Here is a 27,278-nt window from a genome sequence, read left to right as displayed (position 1 = left end):
AACCCGACTGTCTCTGAAAGGAGACAGTAAAGCGGCAGCTTAAACTCCCCACGAAAGTGCGTCTAGGCGCACCCAGCCGCCCCTGGGGAACAGCAAGAGGATTTATTCTCTATAAGTCTGAGGCGGCGTATTAATTTCCCACCATGCAAGTGGGATATCATGTTTTTTTCTACTCTTTAATCTGTTTTTTTTTTATATATATCTTATCTTTTGTATATGTCTTCTGTGGCCACAGGCCATTTTCTCTCTGTGTGGACTTTAACTTTCATAAAGTAGATGATATAGGACGAGAGGTTAAAAATATAATGGTACACGTTACAAGAAGGTATTTTAAAGTAAATGTGTTTAATTTTAAGCTATAATGTAAATGGGCTGAACGAACCTGTTAAGAGAAGCCAAATCCTAAACACATGTAAAAAACTACAGGCACATATAATAATGTTTCAAGAAACCCACTTTAAAGAAGGTCACACCCCAAGGATAATGGATAGACTTTATACACAGATTTATTATAGTAATAACCCAGAGAAGAAAGCAACAGGAGTACTAATAATGATTCACAAAGACTTACCGTTTGTACTACAAGAGAAGAAAATAGATAAGGAAGGTAGATATGTTATAATAAAGGGGAACCACTACCCAATAACTCTCAGGTTGGAATTACCATAAATAAATGAAAAAGAATACACTTGGAGGTTCAACAATTTATTGCTACACAGAAAAGATATAAAAAATAAAATTAGGGATATGCTTCAACAAATACTTAAAGAGAATTTGGGACCAGATGTTAGCTTGGCGACATTGTGGGAAACTAAGAAATGTGTGCTCAGAGGCCAGCTGATAGCTGTAGGTAGTAACCTAAAGAAAAAGAGAAACAAATTAACAGTTTAATTAAAGAGATTTCTAAACTGGAAAAGATTCATAAAACAAAAATGACAGAGGATATATTAGAACAACTTGAAAAGAAAAGACTGCAATTGAAAGCAATACTTGATCAGGGCTCATATAAAGCATATATGTATAGTAAACAGAAGGGATATGAACTGGGGGACAAATGTAATAAATATTTCGCTCAAAGATTGAAAAAAAAAATAGGGCTACCCATATTACATCAATAAAAGGTAGGGATCAAAAGATTCACTACGACACATACTGTATAACATTGTCAAAACATTTCAGCAATACTATCAAACACTATATAGACTACAGGAAGGAGCCGATCAAAAAGATAAATTAGAGGCAATGGAAAAATTCATAGAGGAAGCACAATTACCAGTTTTAAAAGTAAATGAAAGATCTATATTGGACGCACCTTTCACACCTCATAAATAAGCAATACTATAGACTCATTGGCAGCAGAAAAAAGTCCAGGTCCAGATGGCTTTAGCGCTTTATATTACAAAACATATAAAATAGAACTAATCCCCTTGATGTGCTCCTTCTATAATACTATTGATCAAACTCAAGGGTTCCATAAACAGGCAAAAGAAGCTAACATTACTATTATCCCAAAGGAGGGGAAAGATCCCCAGCTCTGTGAAAGCTACAGGCCAATATCCCTTATAAATATAGACTTAAAAATATATGCCAAATTAAAAGCAAACAGACTGAAAAAATACTTACCAGATTTAATTCAAGACGACCAGGCTGGGTTTATACCTAAGAGGGAGGGAAAAGACAACATCTATAAAATCTTATCATTACTGAAAATAGGGCAAATGGATAAACATAAAGTACAACCTACATTAATACTAAGTACAACAGATGCTGAAAAAGCATTCGATAGAGTGGGATGGTCGTTTTTGGAAAAAACACTGAGAGGATTTGGAATAGGGGAGATCACCATAAATCGTATTTTAGCACTATATAAAGACCCTTATGCAAGGGTTAAAGTGAATGGCAAACTATCTGACCCAGTATATATTTGTAATGGAACCAGGCAGGGTTGTCCGCTATCACCACTGTTATTTGTGCTGGTGATTGAGACACTACTATCGCATATCAGACTGGAGGCAAGTATAGGGGGAATAAAGGTTGGAGAGAAAGAGTATAAGACAATAGCTTTTGCTGACGATATGCTAATCTTTGTCTCCGATCCAATGTCCTCCTTACCCTGCCTAGGGATGTCGCGGACTGTTCGCCGGCGAACTTGTTCGCGCGAACATCGGCTGTTCGCGTCCGCCGCAAGTTCGCGAACGTCGCGCGACGTTCGCCATTTTGGGTTCGCCTTACCTGGCGCTTTTTTTTGACCTCTCACCCCAGACCAGCAGATACATGGCAGCCAATCAGGAAGCTCTCCCTCCTGGACCACCCCCACACCCCCTGGACCACTCCCCTTCCATATATAAACTGAAGCCCTGCAGCGTTTTTTCATTCTGCCTGTGTGTGCTTGGAAGAGCTAGTGTAGGGAGAGAGCTGCTAGTGATTTCACTGATTTGAGGGACAAGTTTGCTGGCTAGTAATCTACTTGATACTGCTCTGTATTGGAGGGACAGAAGTCTGCAGGGATTTGAGGGACATTTTAGGGTAGCTTTGCTGGCTAGTAATCTACCTTCTACTGCAGTGCTCTGTATGTAGCTGCCTGCTGTGGGCACTGATCTCTTCTGATCTCATCTGCTGACTGCTGTAATAACCCAATAGTCCTTGTAAGGACTGCTTTTATTTTCTTTTTTGTTGTTTTACTTTGCTACTTTAAGTGCTATTAGTCTAGCAGTGTTGGGGAGTGGGACTGGTGTGCTACTGTGCTGCTCCTAGTAGTTCAGCAGCACCAACCCGAGAATATTTTTTTTTTTTAATATACATATAATTTTTTTTTTTATTTTACTTATCTTACTGTTCTTTAAGGTGTCCAGTGCTGTTTGCTGTTCTTCATAGTAGTGCACCAATAGTAGTGCACTTGCAGGCATTATTTGCCCAGTGGCCATCTAGCTGTGTGAGCTTGTTCACATTCTGTCTAAATATCAATAATAATACCGTCTCCAGAAACACCACCTGAGTGACGTTTTTCAAGCAGCAATAATATATTCCGTATCCACCACTGCTGTAGTGTATACGTTGACCTTGTAGGCATTATTTGTCCAGTGTGTTCTTCATTTTCAAACCACTGCCACTTAGCTGTGTGAGCTTGTTCACATTCTGTCTAAATATCAATAATAATACCGTCTCCAGAAACACCACCTGAGTGACGTTTTTCAAGCAGCAATAATATATTCCGTATCCACCACTGCTGTAGTGTATACGTTGACCTTGTAGGCATTATTTGCCCAGTGTGTTCTTCATTTTCAAACCACTGCCACTTAGCTGTGTGAGCTTGTTCACATTCTGTCTAAATATGAATAATAATACCGTCTCCAGAAACACCACCTGAGTGACGTTTTTCAAGCAGCAATAATATATTCCGTATCCACCACTGCTGTAGTGTATACGTTGACCTTGTAGGCATTATTTGCCCAGTGTGTTCTTCATTTTCAAACCACTGCCACTTAGCTGTGTGAGCTTGTTCACATTCTGTCTAAATATCAATAATAATACCGTCTCCAGAAACACCACCTGAGTGACGTTTTTCAAGCAGCAATAATATATTCCGTATCCACCACTGCTGTAGTGTATACGTTGACCTTGTAGGCATTATTTGCCCAGTGTGTTCTTCATTTTCAAACCACTGCCACTTAGCTGTGTGAGCTTGTTCACATTCTGTCTAAATATCAATAATAATACCGTCTCCAGAAACACCACCTGAGTGACGTTTTTCAAGCAGCAATAATATATTCCGTATCCACCACTGCTGTAGTGTATACGTTGACCTTGTAGGCATTGTTTGCCCAGTGTGTTCTTCTTCTTCTTCATTTTCAAACAACTCCCATCTAGCTCTGTGAGCTTGTTCACATTCTGTCTAAATATCAATAATAATACCGTCTCCAGAAACACCACCTGAGTTGTTGTTGTTTTTGTTTTAAAAATAATGCCAGGCAAAGGCAGGCCGCCACGCAGAGGCACTAGGGGCCGTGCTGCTATGCTATCCTGTGGCCCTAGGAAATTGCCCAGTTTTAAAAAGGCAATGACCCTGAACTCCCAAAATGCTGAAGAAGTAGTTGACTGGCTTACACAGCACACCCCATCCTCTACCGTTTCTAACTTTACCACAACATCCTCATCCTCCACTGCTATGAGCACCCCACGTAACACTTCCTCCACCACCGGCGCCCCTTCTTCACTGGAGTCAGAGGAGTTATTTTCACATGAGTTTCTTGAACTGAGTGATGCGCAACCATTATTGGCAGAAGAAGATGAAGGAGATGAGGACGTTACACCAGATTTAATTCTGGCAGAGAACACAACAGAGATGGACATAATGAGTGATGACGAGGAGGTCCCCGCTGCTGCTTCCTTCTGTGAGCTGTTAGAAGAAATTGATGCATCTGAGGAGAATGATGATGAGGAGATTGATGTTTTGTGGGTGCCCAGTAGAAGAGAGCAAGAGGAGGATAGTTCAGATGGAGAGACGGAGAGTCAGAGAGGCAGGAGGAGAATAAGACTTAGAAGAAGCAGGGAGGACAGCTCGCAGGGAACAGTAGGGCAACAACATGTATCGGCACCTGTGGTCAGCCGGCCAACGCACCCGCCATTGCCGCCAACGCCGCCGACTTCTACTTTTACCACCAGATTGCCAGCCTCAAAAAGGTCAGCAGTGTGGGATTTTTTTAATGTGTGTGCCTCTGACAAAAGCGTTGTAATTTGCAATGAGTGCAGTCAGAAACTGAGTCTTGGGAAGCCCAACAGCCACATAGGTACAACTTCTATGCGAAGGCACATGAACGGCAAGCACAAAGCACTTTGGGAGCAACACCTCAAAGGCAACAGGCAAACTAAAAGCCACCCTCCTTCTGGTCCAGCATCTTACTGCTCTACCTCTGCTGTCCTTGACCCGTCTGAACCACCCTCCACTCCGCCTTCCACCTTGACCACCAGTTCCCATTCCCAGTCATCTGCCCCCAGCCAAGTTTCTGTGAGGGCCATGTTTGAGCGTAAGAAGCCAATGTCTGCGAGTCACCCCCTTGCCCGGCGTCTGACAGCTGGCTTGTCTGCACTCTTAGCCCGCCAGCTTTTACCATACCAGCTGGTGGACTCTGAGGCCTTCCGCAAATTTGTAGCAATTGGGACACCGCAGTGGAAGGTACCCAGCCGCAATTTTTTTTCAAAAAAGGGAATACCACACCTGTACCACCATGTGCAGAGCCAAGTCACCGCATCTCTGTCACTTAGTGTTGGGCCAAAGGTCCATATGACTACTGACGCATGGTCCTCCAAGCATGGTCAGGGCAGGTATGTCACCTACACTGCCCACTGGGTGAACTTGGTCATGGCTGGGAAGCAGGAAATGTGTGGCTCAACAACGACAGTGGAGTTGGTGTCACCGCCACGGATTGCACGCGGTTCTGCCACCACCTCTACTCCTCCTTCGCTCTCTACCTCGTCTTCTGGCCTCTGTGCTTCAGTGGCTGTGACAAAAAAAATTAATATTTTCAGCATTTATATGGCATATTGTTTCGGCCTCTGTGCTTCAGTGGCTGTGACAAAAAAATGAATATTTTCAGCATTTATATGGCATATTTTTTCTGGCCTCTGTGCTTCAGTGGCTGCGACCAAAAAAAACAGAATATTTTCAGCATTTATATGGCATATTTTTCCTGGCCTCTGTGCTTCAGTGGCTGCGACAAAAATAAATGAATATTTTCAGCATTTATATGGCATATTTTTTCTGGCCTCTGTGCTTCAGTGGCTGTGACAAAAAAATGAATATTTTCAGCATTTATATGGCATATTTTTTCTGGCCTCTGTGCTTCAATGGCTGCGACCAAAAAAAACAGAATATTTTCAGCATTTATATGGCATATTTTTCCTGGCCTCTGTGCTTCAGTGGCTGCGACCAAAAAAATTTAATATTTTCAGCATTTATATGGCATATTTTTTCTGGCCTCTGTGCTTCAGTGGCTGCGACAAAAATAAATGAATATTTTCAGCATTTATATGGCATATTTTTTCTGGCCTCTGTGTTTCAGTGGCTGCGACCAAAAAAAACAGAATATTTTCAGCATTTATATGGCATATTTTTTCTGGCCTCTGTGCTTCAGTGGCTGTGACAAAAAAATGAATATTTTCAGCATTTATTTGGCATATTTTTTCTGGCCTCTGTGCTTCAGTGGCTGTGACAAAAAAATGAATATTTTCAGCATTTATATGGCATATTGTTTCGGCCTCTGTGCTTCAGTGGCTGCGACCAAAAAAATTGAATATTTTCAGCATTTATATGGCATATTTTTTCTGGCCTCTGTGCTTCAGTGTCTGCGACAAAAATTTTTTTATATTGTTAGCATTTATATGGCATATTTTTCCTGGCCTCTGTGCTGCAGTGGCTGCGACAAAAAAAAAAATTTATATTGTTTGCATTTATATGGCATATTTTTTCTGGCCTCTGTGCTGCAGTGGCTGCGACAAAAAAAAATTAATATTGTTTGCATTTATATGGCATATTTTTTCTGGCCTCTGTGCTGCAGTGGCTGCCACAAAAAAAAATTAATATTTTCAGCATTTATATGGCATATTGTTTCTGGACTTCTGGTTCAGTGGCTGCGACAAAAAAAACATAATTTTTCAGGAAAGTACACATGCCTAATTTTTCAGGGTTCTGCAACAGTGGCAAAATCGCATCTTTTATGGTCACCGCAGGTGATCAATAAAGTAGACCAAAACTGGACCCACACTGCAGAATCAGTGTTTTTTGGTTCACTTCACTGTACATTGAATTACCTCTGCCTGACCGTGCACGTGCGCACAAGCACGGTGACTGCTAAACACACCACTACAGAAATATTGCCACCAACAGGACGAACATCCTGGAGGTGACAAGCAACTAGTAATTAAAAACTATTATTTGCTCACTTGACGGTATCATTCATTAAAGCTCTTTGCGTCTTTTAGCGTTGCAGTAAGCACCGCGTTTCGTCTTTGCGTGTGAACAGGCTGTAACTTTTACACGACTTGATTGGCATGTAGACGCCGGACGTTTTAAAGCATTTTATTACACAGGTTTAGAAATGTAGTGTGATTTCTGCCCTTTACAGCACAAAACGCAGCGCTGTGTCAACAATGGATTTTTCAGATACATTTTTGCCCTTGATCCCCCTCTGGCATGCCACTGTCCAGGTCGTTGCACCCTTTAAACAACTTTAAAATCATTTTTCTGGCCAGAAATGTCTTTTCTAGCTTTTAAAATTCGCCTTCCCATTGAAGTCTATGGGGTTCGCGACGTTCGCGAACCGTTCGCATTTTTGACGCAAGTTCGCGAATATGTTTGCGAACTTTTTTTCCGACGTTCGCTACATCCCTATGTGTAACCCATACTCTAGTGTTCTAGCTGGTGAATTAACCCCGAGTGGCCCAAATAGGTGTTACACAAGGTAGGCCAAGCAATCATGTAGTGCAGTGAATTGGTCATTTCAGAAGTTTGATATTGTACATGTGTATCATGTTGGGTTAGGTGTAGTCTCATCACTATGTAGCAGACTTGCAGTTATGTTGTCAGTTAATCTTGTACATATCTGCAGTCACTGTTTTAGTTTAGTTAATTTTTTCTTTTTCAAAAAAGGCATAGGATCTGGATACCCGTTATCTTGAAAGCTCTAAAGGCCATCTCCTATAGACTCCATTTTATACAAATTATCCCAATTTTTAAAAACTATTTACTTTTTCTCTGAAATAATACAGTACATTGTACTTGATCCAAAATAAAATTTAATTAATCCTTATTAGAGGCAAAACCAACCTATTGGGTTATTTAATGTTTAAATGATTTTCTAGTAGACTTAAGGTGTGAGGATCTAAATGACAGATCTGGAAAACCCCATTTCCTGATTATTCTGGATAACCGGTCCCATACCTGTATAGAAGGATCATCAACACCTTCGGGACACAGGCACCAAATACAATTTGCTTATTGCATTTGACAAAAAATGTTAAAGCTGGCAGTCAAAAATTTGAATAACTGGTAAACTTTGCTCTAGGCTTTAGGGGATTTAATTTGCAGGATAACAACACAGAAGAAGTTTACAAAGATAAAACTGAATGGTTAAAAACTGAGTATATTTGACTGAATACCTTGCAGTCAGGGTTGGACTGGCCCACAGGGACACTTGGAAAAATCCCAGTGGGCCCCAGTCCTTGTGGGCCCCTGGGTCCACTAGACCATTCGCTACCCTACAATTTTTCCAGTGCTTTGATCATGCGCTTCAGTTTTATGCAAACAAATATTTGTTTCCCACAGCAATATGGCCTCCCCTGGACCTAGTGGGCCCCGCTGCCACTCCACCAAGTACCCATTTGCTGCTCCAGCAGCTCTACTGTCTACTGGCAGCCCAACCTCCCCAGCGGAGCAATCAGCACAGGCCCGGAACCGCACCATTATGATTGATTCGCAGCTACTTCCTCTTAACTTAACATTTTTGGCTGGGCTGGGAGGAAGGAAGATAAAAATGAGACACCCACAACATCAAGGATCTAAGGAAGTCTTAGCCAAAGGACTAAACTTCATTGTGGAACGGTATGTTTCAGTGTTGAATTTCCATAGCCACAGAATCTTTCATCCACAATATTAAAATCTAAAAAATAAAAAATTGGATGAGGCTGAAAACATCTGGTTGAAAGTATCAGTGGCCATAGCCAATGCTAAAGCTTCCCCTTCCACACTAAATATGCTGGAGAGGAGGACTCTTGCTTCTCTTGCTTCGCTTGGACAGAGTAGAGAGAGTGTCACTATTCTGCCAGCAGATAAAAAGAATGTACAGTGGTACTAAACACAACAGTCTTTCACTCAAGAATGATCATATGAGCAGCTGCAAGAAATTATGGACTGCATGCAACAGCTTCATATTGTCAGCTTTACCCATGTGAAGCCACTCTATGCTTATATGATTCTCAAAAATATTGAAGGAAGGAGCCCTTTTGAGACCAATTGTCAGCAGCATCAACTCTGTTACTAATAACACTGCTAATTATGTGGCCAACATGTAAGCTGGTAGCACAGAACAACACATTCAGAACTCCATGTCAACAAAGTACTCAAGGTAAAGCTCAAGACAGGTGAGACAATGCTGTCCTATGATGTGTTTTTCAAACCAAGCAACACCTTGAGATATAAGTTTGTATACTCAAAAGACCCAACACCAAAGCACATAAAAAGTAAAGTTTTTTAGGTTTTCACATGGAGTGAAGAATGCTTAGATCTATACAATGGGGGAGATTAGACAACCATTTAGCAAAATAATGGGCCAACATAGGAGGGCTAAATCCTCAGGACAAGACTGAGCAGTCCTCCTTTGAGAACTGCAATGTGCATATTTTGGACAGAGTAGAGAGATTGTTTGGGTTGGAGTGGCAATTGTTTTCTTTATTTTGTTTGGAATTATTTTTCTAGTTTTTACCACCATCTTATTTTTCATTCTTGATCTCTCCATTTCTACTTTTAATATTTTTCTTGTCTCCTTTTCCATATTTTTCCTTTTTTTCTCTTTGATTCCCCAGTAATACCTGAAGATGTCTAAAGGAAACACTTCAAGAATTTTTAAGCTTTGTGTACTGACATTTATTGCAGAGAGGTACTGTACTTCAGAAAATGTGTGAGGTAAAAAAAAAACTCAAGTTACACTGTGTAACATATTCGTCAATCCAGGCAAAACCAGGCAGCTGGTACACTCAGGTGCACAAGGGAACCTGTCAGGATTTACCAGTATAATCCAGACGTAGAAGAGGCTGGAGCAGAAGTTAATGAACCCACAAGCGCCTCACACAACCGCTACCCACCTGGAGTGGAACAGGGAGCAGGGTTGTGGAGAGTAGCCAGTGAGACGATCAGCGAAGTACAAGGGATTAGGCAAAGTCGTAGTCAGGAGATCCGAGGTCAAAAGGCAGGCAGCAATATTCGTAAACGATAAACAGGCAAGAAGGTCGAGACAGGCGGTAGTAATCAAAGTCCAGGTTCAGGCAAGGGTCAGTAATCGGGAATCCAAAGTTCAGAGTCGCTAGGGTTTCAGTCAAATAACCTAATAACCAGGCAATGCATGTTAATCTGGTTTGGGTTTAAATACAGAGGTTTTGGCGCCAAACTGGCGTCATTGCGCTGACGTCGCGGAACTGACGCCAGCACGTCCGTCACAGGCGTTTCCGCCTACGTCCTTGCGCCCGCGACCATCGCCAGTGTCCCGCGTCAGACGCCGACGCGCATTAGCGCGTCCGCGCCTGTGCCGGACAGGACGCAAGCGTGCGTTCTCACAGGAACCGCTGTGGATTCTGGTGTCCACCAACACCCTTTTTGGGCCCTGGTGCCAAACCAACAAGGAATTTGTACATTTGGGTAGTAAGTCCGTAACGAGGTACCGGCAAAGATTAGGCAAATCGTAGTCAAACAAACAAGCAAGAAGGTCAGGGCAGGTGGCAGGAATCAAGGTCGAATGGCTAGAAGTCAAAAACCAGGAATCAATCAAGTATAATACATTTTCAGAAGCCACCTTGGGCACTGTAACCAGGAAGAGCAGGGCTTTTAAAAGAGATTTGGTGTAAATTTTTGAATCTCACACCACCTGATGACGTCATGAAACTTCGCAACAAAATGCTAGCGCCATGATGTGCACGGACGTTGGACGCTAAACTCGCATGCACCGTGGGACCCGAAGATGGACACGCCGGGATGTAAGGGAAGTTACTGATTTCCCAGCACGTCTTACAGTACCCCCCCTTCAGGAGTACCCTCCGGGGACTACCATAACTTGTCAGGAAATCTTCTGTGAAAAGCTTTGATCAACCGGGTATTGGAAGCTTTTACCAATGACCTCTCCTCAGACCCAAACCCCTTCCATTGAACCAAATGCTGAACATTGCCTCTAAATCTTTGAGAATCCAGAATCTCTTGGACCTCAAACTCTTGATGATCACTGAAAAAAATGGAAGCAGGAGGAGGTTGATCACAGGAAAAAATGTTTCTTACCAGAGGTTTGATCAATGATACATGAAAAGAGTTCCAAATGTTCAAAATTTTGAGAAGGAACGCCAGAATCTGGAGACAAACTGCACTCCTCGGTCCGACACAATAGATTGACACTGTGCAGACAAAAAGACCTCCTTGATAAAAACCTGGGCTAGAACAGCAGCCGAAAGAAGTCTCTTCAGAGGAATAAAATGAGCCATCTTGGAGAATCTATCGACTGCTTCTAGAATAGAAGTCATCCCGGCGATTTAGGCGATTCCATGATGAAATCCATGTCAATGTCTAGCCAACGCTGAGTAGGTATAGGCAAAGGTTGAAGAAGACCACAACATAAGGAACAAGGTATCTTCTGTTGTGCACAGACAGAACAGGCTGAAACAAAAAACTTGACATCTTTGGCAAGTGAAGGCCAACAACAGTATCTTGACACAAACTCGCGCGTCTTCTTAGCCCCAGGATGACCAGAAATCTTAGATGAAAGGGACCACTTGAGAACTTGAGGAACTATTTGTTGAGGAATAAAAATCTGCCAAGATGGACATTCAGGAGTAAAATCCAGGTACATTTGGACCAGCTTCCATTTCCATGAGACATCTATATAGGGCATCTGCCTTCATATTCTTGGAAACCGGTCGATAAGAAATTAGGAAATTAAATCTGGAAAGGAAAAGGCCCACCGAGCTGGACGAGGATTGAGCCTTCTGGCAGAAGAAATATATTCTAGATTTTTGTGATCTGTCAGGATGGTAATAGGTTGATTAGCACCCTCCAACAAGTGACGCCATTCCAGAGTGAGTTTTACTGCCAATAATTTGCTGTTGCCCACATCATAATTTCTTTCTGCTGGAGAAAGCCTGTGAGAAAAATAAGCACGAGGTTGAAGGGTTCCTTGGAATTCCACTCTTTTGGAGAGCATAGCACCTGCGCCCACCTCAGAGGCATCAACCTCTAAAATAAATTGATGAGCAGGATCTGGATGAGTGAGTATAGGAGCCGAACTGGACAATTGTTTGAGTCTACAGAAAGCCTTTTGTGCTTCAGGAGTCCAAGAAGTCTGTATGGTTTCTTTGTGAGGACTGTAATGGGAGCCACTATCTGAGAGAAGTTCTTTATGAACTTACGATAAGAATTGGTGAATCCTGTGTATGGATGCTGAGTTTTCATTTGGAGGGGTTGAACTTGATGGACTTTGTCTTTTTTCAAACCGATGTAACTATGTAACTATGTAACAAAATAAACTAATTCTTCGAACAAAGTAGGAAGATCCAGAGTTATCAGCTCATCCTTTAGATCCTCACTTAATCCCCTCCAGAAGGCTGCCACAAGGGCCTCGTTATTCTTGGAAACCTCTGCAGCCAGGGTCCTGAAGCATATTCGGAGGCTGAAAAGGATCCTTGCTAAATTTTCATGAGCCAATCGGAAGTGTTGAGTTTGAGACCAGGAGCATCGAAGACCTGGTAAAAAGTGGTGAGAAAAGCAGTAGAGTCAGGTACCAAAGGGTCATCTCTGTCCAAGAATAAAAGCAATAATATACGCCACCTTCGTTCTCTTGGACGAAAATTGTTAAGGAGCCACCTCAAACTGAATTTTGCACTGCATCAGAAACCCACGGCAAGCCTCTGGATCACCACCGTAATGAACCGGGGCTGGAATCTTGGGAACCAAAGGACGTGCAGCCTGAGAGGACTATGCAGAAACGGAGTGATGAACAGTGGTCCTGAAAATCTGAAGGGCCTCCAGGTGAGTCGTAATATGCTGCAAGGCCTGTGACAGATGCGCTTGCTGAGCCTCTTGACTATCAAGGGTTTTTCATCATCACATCAAAGTAGCCCTCCAACACAGAGGACGCAGCAGCCTGGGAAGGTTCCATCTTTAAGGGCCCAAGCTAACTATAACATACTCATCATACAGGAACCTTGAAGGCAGCTGTACACTCAGGTGCACAAGGGAACCCCTGTGGATTCCGGTGTTCACTGACGCCCTTTTGTGTGTTTGGGTAGTAAGAAGTCCATAACGAGGTACTGGCAAGGATTAGGCAAATTGTCGGCAAACAAACAAGCAAGAAGTTCTGGGCACGTGGCAGGAATCAAGGTCAAACGGGCAGAAGTAAAAAACCAGGAATCAATCAAGTATAATATGTTTTCGGCAGGATCTGTAAACAGAAGCCAGCTTGGGCACTATTACCAGAAAGAGCAGAGCTTTTAAAAGGGATTTGGCGGCCATTTTTGAGCCTCACGCCGTCTGATGACGTCATGAAGCTCCGCGTCAAAATGCTTGCATCAAAAAGTGTGCGGACATCGGACACCTGCGACAACCGGGACTGTGCACCAAACACGCATGTGCCGTAGGACCCGTTGACGGACGAGCCGGGAGGTAAGGGAAGGCACTGATCTCCCGGCGTGTCTTACACACTGTTTATTCTAACATACGGTAATTCATATTTGAATCCAGGATGCAACAGGACTTTGACAAACTGCCAATCTGGGCAGCTAAGTGGCAAATGAGATTCAATGTTGATATATGTAAAATCATGCACCTGGGATGTAAAAATATCCAAGCCACTTATACCCTTAATGGGACTGCACTAGGACATTATTGAATTAGAGAGAGTCCAGAGAAAGGCAACTAAGCTGGATAAAGGTATGGAAAATCTTAGCTACGAGGAAAGACTGGCCAAATTGGGGTTGTTCACGCTGGAGAAGAAGCCTTAAGGGGTGATATGAGAACTATATATAAATATATATGGGGATCATATAATAATCTCTCTAATGCTTTATTTACCAGTAGGTTTTTCCAGCTGACGCAAGGTCACCCATTCCGACTAGAAGAAAGGAGGTTCCACCTAAATATTCAGAAGGTTTCTTTTTTTTACAGTGAACTGTGAAGATGTGGAATTCTTTCCCCAAATCAGTCGTACATGCTGATTGGGGAAATCAAGAAGGGGTTGAGTGAGGGAATACAGGGTTATGGAAGATAGTACATAGTGCAAGTTGATCCAGGGACTAGTCCAATTGCCATTTTGGAGTCAGAAAGGATTTTCCCCCCTGAGGCAAATTGGATCAACTAGCAGTAAGGCAGGATAAATAGAGTTAATTGGTTGAACTTGATGGACGTGTGTCTTTTTTCATGTAACTTACTATGTTATTATGTTTAAATTGATATATATTACATATATTAACATGTGCTTGGAAAGATCAGCAGTTACAGGTCAAACTGCATAAATTGGTAGTGGGATTTGCTTCTCTGTTATTAGCCATGGGGTGTCATAATGTAGAATTCAAATTAGCATAAGTGCATAACTGCAATGTTATGGTGAAGTACAGTATAAAGTAGGGCTCTTCGAAGGATATGTTTTTACTGTTCTAAAATGTCAGCATTGAGACTCATTTTATATATCCATTCATAATAAATTAAGGAAATTAGTGCATAACCATTTCCAGGCTACTAAATGACAAGTGTGGTTTATACAGATTGATGACCAAGTTCCAATAAAGATAGAATGGATTAGGAATATGGCTAGAGGTATGGAATACATTTCAAACTAGGCATGGGGGTGTAAGGGATTTCTTTAAAGAAGGGATTAAGTCCTTCAGAGCTGCTACTGTGAATATAGACAAGAAGGGGTGATGCAGGAACAGGTTCAACAGATTCTTTGACATGGGCAAAGAATCTAGATTAGGCAGGATGGAGCAAGTGATGAAACAGGACTGGAATAGAGTAAAGAACGCAGGATTAGGGCAAGAGCAGACGAGATAACAAAGGCAGGAATAAAAGACAGAGAAGACAAAGCATGTGAGCTAGAGCAAAGACACGATGCTCAGAACAAGGCCAATGCTCAGGCATTGTGAGGAGGGCTGGGCAGTCAGCCCTGATTATCTGATCCCAACCAATAAGATTGCTGGGGTGATTCAACAGACCCAGGGCAACAGGAATAATGGAGATGAGAACTCTTGGGGGTAGATTCACTAAAGGGCGAATTGTCGCCAGTAACCACTTTGCCATACCTCGCACAATTCGCCAGGCGTTCTTGCGCTAGCATATGTTTTGACGGGAAAATTCTACTACTTATTCTACTACGCTAGTGTCCAATGAAATGTAATTAAAGGGTATATATGAAGCAGCTGGAGCGTTGCCTTTTTGGGATGCTGCTAAATCTGCTGGGAGACATGTGCCTGTTTCCACGGTACTCCAAATGTTCAAAGAAGCAAGAGGACAGTGGGCCCATACGTTAGAAGGTCTTAAGTCAGATACTAAGAAAAGGCACACTGGCACACAAGCTGTGAATGCAGGTGAACACCTTGCAAAGTTTTATTACCGGAAGTGCAACGTTTCGAGGCAAGCCCCTTTGTCTTAAGTCAGACCATGAATGTGACAGATTTCATATTGTAGTGCATTTTTAGACAATAAGCCACCTTTGTGCTCAGGTGAATTATAAGTTTTCTAATGCTTATAATATGGAACTAAATCAGCTGTTTCTCCTCCAGTGGAAAATCACTGGTGAAGAAACTGTTGATGTCACATTAGACTTAGCCTACACAAACAAAAAGATCATCCTCCACCTTTGAAGAGGAGGACACAGATCCTTTATTTTTCAAACTCCTGTTGCTGGTCCTGCTGCACAGTTAACAAGATCTTCTTCTTTAACTAGTAATGTAACTTTAAACAGTTTTTATTCTTCTCTTAGGGGCAGATTTATCAAAGGTCGAGGTGAATTTTTGAATGAAAAAAATTAAAATTTTGAGCTATTTTTTGTGTACTTCAACTAGGGAATAGCCCAAATTTGATTTGAATTTGAAAAAAAACTTTGAAAATTCAAATATCGAAATTTATCATGTACTGTCTCTTTAAAAATTAGATGTCGAACATTCGTGATCTAAAACCTGCCGAATTGCTATTTTACCCTATGGGGGACCTCCTAGAACCTATTCAAAATTTGACTCTTGATAAATATGCCCCCAAATGAGACCCTGGTGAGGGTCCAAGTTCAGCATCATCTCTTCCTCCTCCAGTAAAATGTAGAATTTTGTGAAAAGGGCCATAGGGCTGTAGCCTTCTCTTTTGCAGAAAACACTGCATTAGTACATCATGTAGTTAGACACTGACCCAAATTGTTTGGAAAGGACTGCCAGCACACCTCCATGGCTCACAAAACAGTTTTATGGACAGAAATTCAATCTGTCAATGCTATGGGGTGCCAAAATAGAAGCATCAAGAATTGTCAGAAGCATTTGGCTGATATTAAAAGGTTGGTCTAGGGGCGGGACTTGGTCCTTGATGGAGTAGCAGCGCACTGTAAGAGCTCCTGCATGTGAAGGCGATATTTTTCAGAGATTTGCCCGACTATTGAATTCAAACAGAGTGGAGTGTCTGTATAGCACTCTGGCAACATGGTAAAGAGGGGCAAGAAGCAACCATTGAAACTAACTGAATTCTATGGTAAGAAAACTCCAGACTCGGCCCACCGCATGGAAGACAGCCAAGATGGCGGAGCCGCCAGTCCACAGACCCTGAGAACTGCGTCAGAGCCATTCAATCCAAACCGTGTCTCACATACAGGACTTAGGATTTGCAGAGGTGTCCCCTTACCTGCCATTAAAGACATGCTGGCAGAATTTCGAACGGACCTACGTTCAGACCTGGCGGGGGCAGTGAAAGAGCTGAAGTTGGAACTATGCTCCATAGGGGAACGCACTGACCACTTGGAAGGTAAAATGTCGGAGATGGTCATGGCACACAATAACATTGTATATACAACGCATGCATTGGAGGAAGAAGTGGCCGGGCTTACGGTAAATCTAAATTGGCAGATTTAGAAGACCGTAATAGGCGCAACAACTTACGCTTTCGGGGTTAGAGGACTACTTGCAAGGACTCTTTAAAGTGCTATTACCGCAGATGGAACAGACACTACTACAGATCGATAGAGTGCACAGACTCCCTAAATCCAGGAACGCGCCTAAAGCAGCCCCAAGAGACGCCATTGCCCGTATACATTTCTTTCATGCCAAAGAGCAACTACAACAAGCTCATCGCAATATGAAGCAGTTACCGGATCCCTACAAAGATCTTAAAATTTTCACGGATCTCTCAACGCAGACGATACAACGGAGGAAGGAATTCCAGCAGGCCACCCTAATACTCCGCAATCATGGGATACTATACAGATGGGGGTTTCCCACCAAGCTCATCATAATGAAAGAAAATAAGCCCATCTTCATACAATTGCCAGTGGCAGCGATTAATTGAGGAGTGGGATCTTAGTGTACCAGACACATCGAAGCAAGCATCACCACAGCACTCCCCTAAAGTTGGCCCAAGTTGGCAAACTTCCCCATCGAGAAGTGAGTGAGTATAGCACCACTGCTACATAAGCCCAGACAATGGCGCAAGTCTTTTCTTTCTCTAGATAACTTAGACTGTTTACCTGCCTATACTTGTGGCATGATATGCTGATCGCAGCATTATTCTTACTTCACTTTTACATGTTTATATGGAAGGACACAAGCAAAAGCTTTTATTTTTTGTTTCAATTTATATACCTAAAAAACCAACTATTGTTTATTCTTTTGGTTTTTTTTTTCTTCTAAGAATCACAGCACTGGCTTGTTTTTCTGGACTTATTGTTTTTTGTTAAAATGCCTTTATATTGCAGATGCTACTACCTCCCCCCACATGGGAAAATATTTCTATTGCTGGCTAGCACCGGAAGCTATGTGGATTCCAGAATGCTATGCTACCCAGTTGTTTTTGATTAATATGTTAATCTTTCTCTCTTTACTTTCTACTAATACTTTTACAGGCACTTCCAAACAAATAGAATTTGTATGTACTATCTTTGCTCACAAATTATTTTCGAGCAAATAGCCAGGTGGGTCACCCCATAACAGTTATCAACCGACCAAAATGTCAATGAAATGTATGTCACTTAATGTATGAGGTCTCAATACCCCCTACAAGAGATCGAAACTCTGGAACGAAGCCAGAATTCAGAAACCAGACTTAATCTGGCTACAAGAAACCCATTTTAGGAAATGTGATCCTATGCAATTACATAATGCAAAATATCCAGTTATACGAGTGGCATCTGCTCCAACTAAGGTTGCTGGGGTTGCCATTTTGGTCAAACACGATTTAAGTTTGGAGATAACTGATGAATGATCTGATCCAGCTGGTAGAGCCCTTATTGTAGTGGGTTGCATTAAGAAAGTTAAATATACTTTGGTAAATGTATATGTTCCCAATGAAGGTCAAAATCCCTTTCTACACAAAGTTTTCTCGAAAATGAATCAGATGAAACAAGGTTTTTTGATAATAGGAGGTGTTTTAATCTCCCCCCAGACCCAACAATAGATACCACTAATCAGGCATACTCCACCCACGCCATTAATGGATATTACAAACGGATATTAGCAAAATGCAGCAAAACTTAGGAAATTGTTTCATACTGAAGATTTATATGAAATATGGAGAACCCTATATCCTACGGCAAGGGACTACACATATTATTCCCCCACTTATAAGGAATATTCTAGGATAGATCTGTTCCTTACTGATGTAACATTACTACAACGTGCCATTAGTATCAATATAGGCCCGATAGCATGGTCAGACCATGGTCCTGTAACAATGCAAATTGATAATGGTGCTTCTTTGCCACAAACCCAAGGCTGGAAATTAAAACCACTTCTACTTGCTGATCCAGAGTTTCATAAGGCAATTAAAACAGCAGTCCACAACTTTTTTGTTGATAGCGATACTCCCAATTTATCGCAGGCCACTATATTGTGTGCACATAAAGCCACAATTCGGGGACTACTGATTCAACAAAACAGTTATATCAAAAAGCAAAAGGCTCAAAAGAAAAAAGACTTATGGGGAAAAATTGACCAGTTTAACAGCCCTTAATAAAAAGAACCCAACAGGGCATAGGGCGACCCAAATCCAAGAAATTAGAGATCAGTTGCAAGAACTAGACATGGCTAACTGCGAGATTGCCCTTTGATCACTTAAATTACAGCATTACTATAAGGGTAATAGGGCCTCAAATTATTTAACTAGACAGGTCAAACACCAAAGAGGCAGAAACTCAATAGTCAAACTTAAGCACAAAGATAGTATCCTTTACAACCCAAAAGAAATAGCGGACGCATTTGCTGATTATTATACCAAGTTGTACAATCTTAAAGAAGACAAGCAGTATATCTCAACCTACCACAGAGGCAATTCAAGGTTTCCTTGACAGTTTAGTTCTCCCCAAATTGACATTGGAACAACAAGAACGATGAAATGCCCCTTTTTCCCTAATTGAAATTCAAGAAGCTATTAAGGCTCTGCCTCTCCACAAGGCACCAGGCCCAGATGGATTTTCTAATGTTTATTATAGAGAATTTACAGATGTCCTGGCACCCCGTCTTCTCCTGGTATTTCAGGAAGCACAAAGACAAATGTCATTTCCGGCAGAAATGCTTAGAGCTACCATTATTCCAAAACCAGGTAAAGCTCCTGAACTGGTATCGAATTACCGTCCAATAGCGCTCCTTAATACGGACGTAAAGATTTATGCCAAATTGTTAGCCACTCGGCTCCAACGACTCATGCCATTCCTAGTGAACCCGGATCAAGTTGGCTTTATTAGACAATGTCAAGCGTCGGATGCAACAAGACGAATGATAGACCTTATACAAATAGCTCAACATAAACATACTCCAATGTTATTATTGGCCCTAGATGCAGAGTAGGCCTTTGACCCGGTTCACTGGGGCTTGGTTGAAGAAGCAATGAAACGCTTCGAACTAGGGCCATTATTTATAAGAGCTACATTGGCCCTATATTCCAACCCAAAGGCCCAAGTCAATGCAGCTGGATTTCTATCCCATCAATTTTCCCTTACGAATGGCACAAGGCAGGGCTGCCCCTTATCCCCGATCATATTTGACCTGACAATGGAAATTCTAGCCCAAAAAATAAGGCAAGCCAAACTGATAGATGGAATTAATGTAGCAGGAACGGAACATAACATAGGGCTTTATGCTGATGATGTCATCATCATGACCACTAACCCTCAAAATGCAATCCCACATCTTTTACAAATTATAAAAGACTTTGGTGCCATCTCACAGGATCAATGCAGAAAAAACGCAGGCGATGCCAATAGGCCTCAGTTCACTAGTGGTAACGGAATTACAACAACGATACACTTTTGATTGGAGAACAGATCACTGTAACTATTTAGGTGTTAGGCTCACCAAAACTATACACACTATATATAAACAAAACCATTGTACTCTGACAACAGTCTTAAACAGAGAGATTTTGCAGTATAAAATGACATATGTTTCATGGTTGGGACGAGTTGCTGTGGTTAAAATGTTGATGTAACCCAAAATTTTGTACATGCTCAGAACGATACCCATATTACCTCCAGATATCTTTTTTATGTCAGTTCAGAGACTAATACTGGACTTTATATGGAATGGCAAAAGAAGGCGGGTTGCTAAGGATACTTTATTCCGACCAAGGATCTCAGGAGGTCTAGGTTTGCCAACCTCAGGGAATACCACAAGGCAATAATGTTGGAGGCAATTCTCTACTGGTCAATAACTAAACCCAACAAACACTGGGTTGACATTGAAAAACAAGCTGTATGCCCGCTGAATATTGTAGAACTTCTCTGGTCTCAAAAAGCAATTAATCCACTTAAATGTAATTTTGCTTTACAAACTATCAAAGATCTACTCCTGAATTGGAGACGAGTCAGGAAACATTAGAAGTTTGCTTTTACGTTATCTCAATTGCAACCAATAACCAGCTTGGAAAAAGCTATACCGGATTTGTCACTACGAACCTGGAAACAACAAGGCATTCAAAATATAGCATCGATTACAAGTAAGGGTAATATACAATCATTTCCCAACCTGGTGCCACAATATGGGTAACCTAATGCTGATCACTACAAATACCTGCAAGTACGCCACTATCTCTCCACTCAAGCAACCTTCCCTTTGGACATGAAAACCTGGCTAGAAACTGTTTGCCTCCAAGATAAGCCATTAAAAGGCCTGGTATCCTCTTTATATAAACTGCTGCTATCGACATATTCAGAGACAAAAAGTAACCAAATGAAAGGATGGGAAACTAAGCTTCAATTACAATTGGAGACTGCTGACTGGGAAAGAGTCATTCAACACGTCAAAAGGGCCACCAGATGTGGCAATCATTTGGAACAGTATACCAAGCTCCTACTTAACTGGTACCTGACTCCACACCAGTTAGCACATATTTATCCTACCACCTCTGCTTTTTGTTGGAGACAATGTGGAGTTGTTGGTACGTTACAGCATGTCTTTTGGGACTGCCCCAAAATTCAGCCGCTATGGCAGGATATAGAGAGACTCATTACAACAAAGCTGAATATATCAGTAATACTCACACCAGCTATAACTCTTTTGCATAATTTCCCAACAAATCTTGAACGTGAAGAAGAATTTATACTGCATCACATGTTGTTTGCGGCAAGGGCCTCCATAGCCAGAATGTGGAAGGCAAATACAGCACCAACAATACATCAAGTAATTAAAGATGCTCAATACAGCATGTCAATGGAGGAATTAATTGACTGTGATATCAAACGGGCAACCCAAAACACAGCCATATGGAGAGTGTGGAGACGCACTCAACTGCTCGACTTGTGCAGGCATTATCTACTCAAGGGTCAACGGTCCGATCAACCTGATCGGAATGTACTATGTAATACGCTGTTTGTTTTTTTTGGAGCAATAAGATTATGGTTTAAGTACAGGAAGTGCCTATTTCACCCCTCTTCTTTTGTTCTCTCTTCACCTCTACCCATATACTTATCCTCACTAACGACCCTCCCTCCCTTTCCCTATGGTATACCCAGTAATGTGTAGAGAAATATGTATATTGAATGAAAATATGCTGTATACCCAACTTGCTTTTCTTTTTTGAAAATAATAAAGAATATTTGGAAATTAAAAGGTTGGTCTATTACATACTTTTTTACAAAATATTTCCAATGCTTCTTTTTGTTTTCTTTTAACATTGCTCCTGTTTATGTGTTTTGTCTTGAAATTATTGTAAAGGAGTTAATTATGAACCATCACGTTTCTCTAAACTGTTTGTCCATTATCATATTGTCACAGCTCCTGAAAAGTATTTTGTTGCTATGGTACATGCAGTTTAGCAACTACATGAAAAACCATGCTTTTGCGTGTGTTTATAATGTAATTATATAGAACATGTCCCATAGCAACATAAGTGTCTTTTTGCAAGTGTTTAGAATGTAGTTGTTATAGTTCTTGTCTAATAGCGACATAAGTGTCTTTTTGCAAGTATTTAGAATGTAGTTGCTATAGTACTTGTCCCATAGCAACATAAGTGTCTTTTTGCAAGTGCTTAGAATGTAGTTGCTATAGTACATGTCCGATAGCAAGTCCAGGAAAATATTTTAAGTACCTAACCTTTCACTATGTGCTTACATACATTTTGTATTTAAATGTAAATAATTAAAAAGGGTTACTATGGGATTACAACACTAATGTAATGATGTAATTAGTACATGTAATTACTAATTGTAGAGTAACCACACTAATGTCATTATCTAAGTAGTAATTTTCAGATCACTATACTACTTTTTAGTATAGTCACAAATGTTGGCATGTTAGCTAGAATATATAACACAGATAGAAGCTTACACATCCCAGGCACAGTATGACTTGTAGCCATCAAGGATTCAAGGTCTTGGCTTATATAAGCATATAGCTCAAGAATTGCCTGATGGTTCAAGCGAAACATTAGTACAATTTGTTCATCAGACAAATTCTCAAGTAAGGGGAATCTTTCATGGAACATTTGAGCCCTTCCATCGTACATGCTTGTGGGTCGACTACTTCTAAAAGGGTTGGCCCTGAAGTTAGGGGGAGGCCTTCATCAAGGGGTGTTTGAATTGTGATGTATTGCTGGCATGCATTTCTTGACAAATTAAATTAAATATTTTAATGTTAAAATGTAATGTTTTGATTATTTAAATTGTTTGATTTGTAATTTTTTTTTTGTTAAGGTCAAAACCACCACATGCTACATTATAATAGAAAAACACATTTGATCAGGTATTTAGGGTCATTTAAGTTGAAGTTGACCTCAATAGTATTATATAATCAGCAACTTTCACCACTATCTACATATGTTTGGCAGCAATATCATTTAACTACCCACATGTTTTCCTTACAATCTAATAAAAAAGAAAAAAACAGTTACCTAAATCTAAATAATTGATTTTGTATGGAAGAACTTACAATGTAAGCTTGTTAGAAAAAGTGTGGTTTTGGCATTAATGAAAATCCATTTATACACTGATTGTTTGAAGTGAAGTTTGTGAAATGAAGAAGCTTAGTAGTCAAAAGTGATTAGTTGTGCTGGCATACGTCTTCCAGTCTCAGTAGCATCCCCCTCTGTGGCTATTTGGCCTTGAAATTCTGGCATCAGATTGTCTGCAATGTCCATTGCCATTCGATGTTTCAGTGCAATGTTGTACAAGATGCAACACACTATTATCATGTTGGTTACCTTTTTGGGCTCATAGAGTAAGCAGCCTCCAGACTTGTCCATGCAGCGGAATCTGGACTTCAGGACAACAATCACTCTTCAATCACACACTGTTTTTCTATGGGAAATGGTGTATCACATCTGTGCCTGGTTTTGAATATTGAAAGTAACAGTAACAGCAAAAAAATAAACAGTTTTAAAGCAATGAAAAAATCGAGGACTGGTACCCTGCACTGGTAAAAATGCAGTGTTTGCTTCAGAAACACTACTATAGTTCATCTAAACAAGCTGCTGTGTAGCAATGGTGGACATAGAAAAAGCCTATATGGCACAGGTTAAATAGTGAAGGGCAAATGTGTTGGCTCTAGTCCTGCTACCAATTAAATGGAAAAACTAATCAAGAAACAAAACTACTATGTATATTTGTGAAACCATAGCTCACCCGGGGCCCATCGATACGAAACGCGTTAGGACATTTTGACTTTTAATGAGATAACTTCTTCTTTTACCTCACCGGCTGGCTGCAGGAATGCGTGCGCTTTCTTTTGACAGGTTAAATAGTGCCTAACAAATAACACCATAATGTTGTACACAGCACACACTGAGAAAGGGTAAACATGCCTGGACTTGGGGCCCTGAGTGACCAGGCAGCATTTGAGTTGGTCAGCTTTTTGCTGACCAACTCAGAGGATTCGGTGCCTCTGCGGAACAACATTTGAGCTCCGCATCCTGCAAAGGATGTGGAGTGACATCAAAAGGAGGGAGGCCAAATTTGTGATGCAAGTTCAGCTGCATCTATAAAGTAAATAGTTACATGTTTAGTCCAAAAGGGTTAATGCTTTAAAGCTAAAAATGTACTACAGCAATGCTTTCTTTGACTTAAGGAAGACAAGTTGCCCTTGTGCAGCAGGAGGCAGAAGGGGATGTGGTCGAGGAAGAGCAGCAGCAACAGCCCCAAGATCCTGCTCCAGAAGGAGAGGGACAGCTGGAGGAGAGAGAGGGACAGCTGGAGGAGGGAGAGGGAAAGCTGGAGGAGGGAGAAGCTCCTGCACCAGAGGCAGAACTGGAGGAGGGAGGAGAGCTGGATATAGGGGAAGGTACATTTTTAACCACAAAGACATCTCCATGACTATCCCAGTACGTATATTGTGATGAGAAATGGACTACATTGACAGTTCATTGAAGTTATGTTGGGCAAAAATTAGGACATGTGATGCAGTAGTATGTGTGTATTTATTTAAATATTGTGTTGTTTTCGTTATGCCATTTTTACATCATTTTATCTTAGACATCTGGGTGAATGACTTTAGGCAGTCACCACAAATAAGCCCAACATCGGAAGGTAATTTTTAGTATGAATGTCTTCCTTGAAGCTTGTTTTCCCATCACTCTCTTGAAGTGTTAATGAGCTAAAACCCTGTAAAAAGGGAAAACCATGAAATGAAGGGAACAACAAAAACATAACTAAAACACAATCTTTATAAATTTTACTTAGAAATCCATGCCCACGCCAGGCGGGCCAAACCCAATCCAACCAGGAGCCAGAAAGCCAGGCAAGCCTGGAAGCCAGGCAGGAAGGGAGCCGGGAGGGAGCAAGCCAGGAGCCCACCCTTACTCCAGCTACTAAAAAAAAGGGTGAAGCTCCTGGAACAGGAGAAAAAAAGTTAAAAACATTTTTGGAATTTTTTTTTACAAATCTGATGCTAAATATATGTTAGAAAGAATGTACATGATAGGATATTATTGTAATGTGTAAGGGGTAAAAATTGATAAACATAAACGGCACATAGAACACTCTTCTGTTGTCAGGTACAGGAAAAACAAAAAGGGAGAAGCTGAAAACAAACATGATTGTTATAGTTAAACTACAACACTACAAGACATTGCAACAAAGGGGTTTCCAGTTGTGAGTGCATTCATGCATGGTCAAATCCTAACCTATGTACGTGACTGTTTATGTTTGTAAACAGTCACGTACATAGGTTAGGATTTGACCATGCATGAATGCACATTGTTACAGTTACAAATAATAATGTTTGTGGGAGGAGCACAACCATCAGCAGGTGTTAAATTGGGATTCATTATCAATCTGCAAAGTCGCAGGCATTTTTTCCTCCAGGATGTGACGGAATTTTAATAGAGTAATTATGTAAGTGGTACAACAGTGTGCAAGATGTAGCTTCTCAGTTTGCCTGGTCTAAGCTGTCGAAGGAAACTCTGGCAAAAGAGGTAATGTTGTTGAAAATATTTAGTGAATTTGTGGAGTAGTGCTCATTCGCCAGAGCAAAAATATGCCTGTGCGAAAGCGTGCTAGCGATGGTCTACTTCACAAGCATATAGTCATCTACGCCTTGTTAGTGAATTGACGATGTCCCTGCTGATGACAACTCTGCTGAATTGTGGCTATCGTTAGCCACTTCGTCCTTAAGTGAATTTGCCCCATGGGCTCCTCTCCTGGCCCAGTGGATAGCCAACAACCAGGAGGTCCTGGTTTCAAGCCCCAGCAGAGCCTTGCAGGGGGGTATGGTGCAGTGAGTTAACCTGGGGAAGATAGGTTAGATGATGTAGTGGGTATAGTAAGGGAAAATGGGGATGAAGACTTGGTTGGGGGTGCTAATAAAGCAAAATCCTCACAATGGTGCCAGTTGTAAAGGGGTTGTTCACCTTCCAACACTTTTTTCAGTTCATTTTTTTCCAGATATTCCACCAGAAATAAAGACTTTTTTCAGTTACTTGCTATTTTATATTTGTGACCATTTTTCCAATATTGAAGTTTTTTTAAACTCTGTATTTAGATTTTTTTTTTTTTACAAAACATGCAAAAAAAGGGTAAGTACACAGTTTTGTGTATGAGAGACACATCATAGTTTCCAGGTGGCCAATAATAGGCAAAGCCATTTAAGCTTTAGGCATTTTTAAGCACATTGCATAATAGACATAATGGTAAACTGTATAAACCATGCAAATCAGAAATAATATTAAAGTTTAAAGTTTAATTGCTATACTGTTTATGATGAGGTTAGTAAGACGTTGGACAGTGAGCAGTAGATGTGATCTATTAGGATTTTGCCAAAGTCTTTGATAAAGTACCCCGCAAATGACTACTTTCTAAACTAAGGTATGCTGGTCTCAGTAATCAGTTACATTATTAGATAAGGAGGGTGATTGTACAAGGAAAACTATACCCCCCCCAGTCAATGTAGATCTCTATAAAAATATATTGCATAAAACAGCTCATATGTAAAACACCATTTCATGTAAATAAACCATTTTCATAATAATATACTTTTTAAGTAGTATGTGCCATTGGGTAATCATAAATATAAAATTGCCTTTTAAAAAATAAGGGCCAGCCTCTTTGATCCATACATGTTAGGCCACATGAGCCAATTAACAGACAGAGTTCTGTCTTTTGCTTCTACACTTCTTCCTTCTACAGTTAGAGCTGGAGTATTTCCTTCAGGTGATCTCTGAGGCAGCACAGAGACCATCACAAAATTGTGGTTCAAAGCAAGAGATGTAAAAGAGCAATATTTACTGAAATATATATACCTGTTTGGTAAAATTCTTTTTCATTATTCATTAATTGTTTCCTTGTTCATTGATGACTCAGGGGAGGGTGTTGTAAGTATGCAGCCCATTCAATTCCATCCAGGATCTTGACAAATTGGCAATCTGG

At 40.9% G+C, this 27,278-nt stretch overlaps 1 long non-coding RNA gene across 1 annotated transcript; it reads right to left on the bottom strand.

Moving 5' to 3' along the window:
• Positions 1–231: 231 nt before the first annotated feature.
• Positions 232–27,278, bottom strand: LOC108704106. The gene is made up of 3 exons (XR_001933532.2): positions 27,152–27,278; positions 1,624–1,659; positions 232–858 (listed from the first exon to the last, which is right to left on the bottom strand). It is a non-coding gene; the product is annotated as an uncharacterized LOC108704106 (long non-coding RNA).

The sequence above is a fragment of the Xenopus laevis genome, chromosome 1S (genome assembly GCF_017654675.1).
Source record: "Xenopus laevis strain J_2021 chromosome 1S, Xenopus_laevis_v10.1, whole genome shotgun sequence".
Lineage (NCBI taxonomy): Eukaryota > Metazoa > Chordata > Amphibia > Anura > Pipidae > Xenopus > Xenopus laevis.
This window is presented reverse-complemented; position numbering and strand designations above follow the sequence as displayed.